This window comes from Arachis duranensis, chromosome 6, assembly GCF_000817695.3.
Source record: "Arachis duranensis cultivar V14167 chromosome 6, aradu.V14167.gnm2.J7QH, whole genome shotgun sequence".
Lineage (NCBI taxonomy): Eukaryota > Viridiplantae > Streptophyta > Magnoliopsida > Fabales > Fabaceae > Arachis > Arachis duranensis.
The window spans coordinates 59,368,006-59,373,888 of NC_029777.3; the positions used below are offsets into that span (position 1 = coordinate 59,368,006).

General features: G+C 36.3%; 1 non-coding gene across 1 annotated transcript; it reads left to right on the forward strand.

Annotated features, from left to right (window-relative positions):
• Positions 1-726: 726 nt before the first annotated feature.
• LOC127740213 (small nucleolar RNA R71) lies at positions 727-834 on the forward strand. Its single transcript, XR_008000894.1, has one exon. It is a non-coding gene; the product is annotated as a small nucleolar RNA R71 (small nucleolar RNA).
• The last annotated feature ends 5,049 nt before the right edge of the window (positions 835-5,883 follow it).

Sequence of the window (5,883 nt, forward strand, 5' to 3'; positions counted from 1 at the left end):
TTCTCTTCTGTATTGCTTGGGAGAGTACTAGGAGGAGTTTCAGTGATTTTCTTACTCAGCTGACCCACTTGTGCCTCCAAATTTCTAATGGAGGACCTTATTTCACTCATGAAACTTAGAGTGGCCTTAGATAGATCAGAGACTATGTTTGCTAAGCTAGAGGGGCTCTGCTCAGAATTCTCTGTCTGTTGCTGAGAAGATGATGGAAAAGGCCTGCTATTGCTAAACTTGTTTCTTCCACCATTATTAAAGCCTTGTTGGGGGCTTTTGTCGATCCTTCCATGAGAAATTCAGATGATTTCTCCATGAGGGATTATAGGTGTTTCCATAGGCTTCACCCATGTAATTAATCTCTACCACTGCATGGTTCTCAGGATCATAAGCTTCTTCTTCAGAAGATGCCTCTTTAGTACTATTGGATGCATTTTGCAATCTATTCAGACTCTGAGAAATCATGTTGACTTGCTGAGTCAACATTTTGTTCTGAGCTAATATGGCATTCAGAGCATCAATTTTAAGAACTCCCTTCTTCCGAGGCATCCCATTACTCATAGGATTCCTCTCAAAGGTGTACATGAATTGGTTATTTGCAACCATGTCAATGAGTTCTTGAGCTTCTGCAGGCATTTTCTTTAGGTGAATGGATCCACCTGCAGAGTGGTCCAGTGACATCTTAGAAAACTCAGATAGACCATCATAGAATATATCTAAAATGGTCCACTCTAAAAGCATGTTAGAAGGACACTTTTTGGTCAACTGTTTGTATCTTTCCCAAGCTTCATAGAGGGATTCACCATCTTTTTGCCTAAAGGTATGAACATCCACTCTAAGCTTGCTCAGCTTTTGAGGAGGAAAGAACTTGGCCAAGAAGGCCATGACCAGCTTATCCCAAGAGTCCAGGCTATCTTTAGGTTGTGAGTCCAACCATGTTCTAGCTCTGCCTCTTACAGCAAAAGGGAAAAGCATGAGCCTGTAGACTTCAGGATCTACTCCATTAGTCTTAACAGTATCACATATCTGCAAGAATTTAGTTAAGAACTGAAAAGGATCTTCTGATGGAAGTCCATGAAACTTGCAGTTCTGTTGCATGAGAGCAACTAGTTGAGGCTTCAACTCAAAATTGTTTGCTCCAATGGCAGGGATTGAGATGCTTCTTCCATGAAAATTGGAAGTAGGTGTAGTATAATCACCAAGCATCCTCCTTGCATTATTGTTGGGTTCGGCCATGTTTACTTCTTTTTCGAGATTCTCTGTAAGGTTTTCTCTGAATTGTTGTGCTTTAGCTTCTCTTAGCTTCTTCTTCAGAGTCCTTTCAAGTTCAGGATCTGCTTCAACAAGAATGTCCTTGTCCTTGCTCCTTCTCATATGAAAAAGAAGAGAACAGAAAAGAAGAGGAATCCTCTATGTCACAGTATAGAGATTCCTTTATGTGAGTAGAAGAAAAGAAGAATAAGAATGAAGAAGAGAAAAATTCGAACACAGAGGAGAAGAGAGGGTTTGAATTTTAAGATGAAGAGAAGTGTTAGTAAATAAATAAAATAAATAGAAGGAGATGAGAGGGAGAGAATTTCGAAAATTATTTTAAAAAAAGGTTAGTGATTTTCGAAAATTAAGAGAAGAAATAAAATTAAAATTAAAATTTGAAACAATTAGTTAATTAAAAATATTTTTGGAAAAGGGTGGGGAATTTTCGAAAATTAGAGAGAGAGAAGTAATTAGGTGGTTTTGAAAAAGATAAGAAATAAACAAAAAGTCAATTAGTTAGTTGAAAAAGATTTGAAAATCAATTTTGAAAAGATAAGAAGTTAGAAAAGATTTTTGAAATTGATTTTGAAAAAAAAAGATATGATTGAAAAGATATGATTGAAATTTATTTTGAAAAAGATTTGAAAAGAAAATTAAAAAGATTTTATATTTAAAATTAAAATTGATTACTTGACTAACAAGAAACTAAAAGATATGATTCTAGAATTTAAAGATTGAGCCTTTTTTAACAAGAAAATAACAAACTTCAAATTTTTGAATCAATCACATTAATTGTTAGTAAAGTATTCAAAAATTATGAAATAAAGATAAGAAAAAGATTTTTGAAAATCAATTTTAACAATTTTTGAAAATAATAAAAAAAGAAAAATATTTTATTTTTGAAAAAGATTTTGAAAAGATAAGATTTTTAAAATTGAAATCTTGACTTGACTAACAAGAAACAACTTATTTTAAAATTTTTTGACTAAGTCAACCTAAAAATTTCGAAAATTATGAGTAAAATAAGAAAAAGATATTTTTTTTATTTTTTTTGAATTTTTAATGACGAGAGAAAAAAAACACAAATATGACCCAAAATTTGAAAATTTTGGATCAAAACCAATGATGCATGCAAGAACACTATGAATGTCAAGATGAACACCAAGAACACTTTGAAGATCAAGATGAACATCAAGATTTATTTTTGAAAATTTTCAAGAAAAGAAAAACATGCAAGACACCAAACTTAGAAAGTTTTCATGTTTAGACACTATGAATACAAAAATGCATATGAAAAACAACAAAAGACATAAAACAAGAAAATTTAAAGATCAAACAAGAAGACTTACTAAGAACAACGTGAAGATCATGAAGAACACATGCATGAGTTTTCGAAAAAATGCATAAATTTTAAAAAACATGCAATTGACACCAAACTTAAAAATTGACACTAGACTCAAACAAAAAACACAATATTTTTTGTTTTTATGATTTTATTAAATTTTTTTGGGTTTTTCGAAAATTTCTTTTTAGAAAAACGAAAACAAAATGAAAAAAAAAATTTTTTGAAAGATTTTTGAAAACTTTTTGAAAAGAAAATTACCTAATCTGAGCAACAAGAGGAACCGTCAGTTGTCCAAACTCAAACAATCCCCGGCAACGGCGCCAAAAACATGGTGCACGAAATTGTGATCTCAATGGCGCCAACAACTTGGTACGCACAATTGTAATATCACTCTTTTTCACAACCTCGCACAACTAACCAACAAGTGCACTGGGTCGTCCAATTAATAAACCTAATCTGAGCAACAAGAGGAACCGTCAGTTGTCCAAACTCAAACAATCCCCGGCAACGGCGCCAACAACTTGGTATGCACAATTGTAATATCACTCTTTTTCCTCGCACAACTAACCAACAAGTGCACTGGGTCGTCCAAGTAATAAACCTTACGTGAGTAAGGGTCGATCCCACGGAGATTGTCGGTATGAAGCAAGCTATGGTCTTCTTGTAAATCTCAGTCAGGCAGATTCAAATGGTTATAATGGTTTTCGAATATAAGGATAAATAAAGCATTATTGCTCGCCCTCGAGCAAAAGAAGAAAGAATGGAAGAAGATATAGAGGAGAGGGAGAGATGTCTATGTTTCGGCCATATGGGTGGGATTAGGTGGGGAAGAGATGGATGGATGTGAGTGGTGAAGGGGTGATGGGGAAGAGAGATTGAGGTGATTGGTGAAGAAGAGAGAAGGTGTGTGATGACAAGTCATCATATACCCATTTTTTTAAGCTAATTTCACTTGTTTTACTAGTCTTTATGCACTTTCTTGCATCCTAAGTAAGTGATTTGGAATGAAAATACATAACTTCTTTAAATCAAGCAACTACCATTAAATTGATGCTAACTCATGAGGTTTAAGCTAAATTTAATTGATTTATAAGCCTTGTGAATTTAGTGATACTTTGAGTGGTTGTTTTGGTTTATTGTAGGTGAAGAAAAGAAAAAAAGAGGAAGCGTGGCTTAAGAAAGCGTGGCCCAAGAGAGAAGAAGTGTGGCGCATAAAAGGAGGAAGCAAGCATTGCCCTCCACAAGGGCACACTGCCCTCTAGGAGGGCAACATAAGGAAACAAGCCTTGAGAGGCAACACTGCCCTGCCCACGACAAGGGCAGAGCACAAATTGGTGCCATGGATCAAGGAGAGCAAAAACATTGCCCTGCCCTCCTCAAGAGCAATATCGGGCTCATGAAAGGAAGAAATCCAAAGAAAAAGCTCACCAATGCTTGCCACAAGGATCGAACACGACACCATGAGGAAGCAAGGAACTAGGCCTAATTTTGGTGCCAAGAAAACCAAGAAAAATAAGCAGCGTGTGCATTGCCCGAGTTTCGAACACGGGGCTTCAACTTTGGAAACATTGCCCTGCCCTCCGCAAGGGCAGGGCAGCATTTTATGGTGCACGGCCAGCACACCAGATTGGCGCACCAAGGAAGCTTCGGCAGCATCAGCACGCACGCACGGGCATCATTCTGGCGCACCAAAAATTTCTGCCCTGCCTTCCATAAGGGCAGGGCAGCATCCTGCAGCACCAACACGCACGCACCAAGGCACCAACAGCCGCACACACCATTTTCTGCCCTGCCCTCCACAAGGGCAGGGCAGCCTCCTGGAAGCAAATTATTTTGGGCTAAAAATTGAATTAAAAATCTAATTTAATTCATTTCTTCACCAAATCAAAAGCCCATCCAAATCCCAAGATCCAAGAATAGAAAGTGTATAAATAAGATATAGTTTGATGTAATTAGGAGCTTTTCTTTTACTTTTGAACTTTGATCTTTCTTTTGAGCTTTGAATCTTTACTTTTATTTTTGAACTTTTGAACTTTCTCTTGGAGACTTCACTGAGATTTCAGAGAATTGGGGAGGAGAATTGATTTCTCTTCTTCCTCGTTCTTGCTTGAGCATTTTTATTTTTCTTGTTTGAGTTTTGGGTGTGAAGAATTGAGGAAATTCTGTCTCAATCTCCATTCAAAATCTCTTTAATTCCTCTTCTGCATAATTGAGTTCAATTTCATTTCCTTTATTGCTTCTTCTTTAAATTCTGGTTAATTTCTTTGTGAACTTGGATCGGGGAAGGCAATTGAGATCTAGACTTTGCTATCTAGTCTCTGGAATCCTGAGATCCCATTTTCCTTTTTGGTTCTTCTGTGAACCTCTGCTGCAAGTTAATTTCCATTTCTGTTGGATTCTAGTTGCTTCCAATTCATCTTCTGCTGTATTAATCGTTGCAATTTAATTTCCCTTGCTGAAATTCTGAATTCCCAATCCTCAAATCCCTTTTTCCATTCAAGAAATTTATATTTTTTGCACTTTAAGTTACTGCAATTTACATTTCTTGCACTTTAAGTTTCAGTCATTTAATTTCTTATTCTTTAAGATTCAGCATCTTTTACTTTCCTGCTCTTTAATTTACTGCAATTTTCCCCTCTCCCTTTACATTCCAAGTAATTTAGCTTCTGTTAATGTTAAACCACTCATCCAATACTTGATTCGCTTGACTAAATCAACCACTAAACTAAAATTGCTCAATCCTTCAATCCCTGTGGGATCGACCTCACTCCCGTGAGTTTTATTACTTGATGCGACCCGGTACACTTGCCGGTGAGTTTTGTGTTGGATCGTTTTCCACACATCAAGTTTTTGGCGCCGTTGCCGGGGATTGAAATAGATTGACAATGATTAAGTGAAGTGGAGATCTAGATCAAGCACTTTTTTCCCTTTCTATTTCTTTAATTTTTAATTAACACACTAACTGTTTGAATTTTTGCTTAAACTAACTAAAGCCTCATTCTAGCAATAGATTGAAGTTTCACTGGTTTTTTGGTTTCGTGTGTTTCTTATTGTGTGTTTGTATGTCAGGTACAGGAAGATCTTCCCCTATCCTCTCGGAAATTGACCAAAGAACTCTTCGAAGATTAAGAAGAGCTGAAAGAAGGAAGAACGTTATTGGAGAGGAAGAATCTGAGGAGGAATTCCAAGAAATGGAAGGAGATCCATCAAATCTCAATCAACCAGGAGGAGGGGCCAACAATAACCAACAACAAAGAAGAGTCCTGGCTTCATACACATTTGCAAATGCTAGA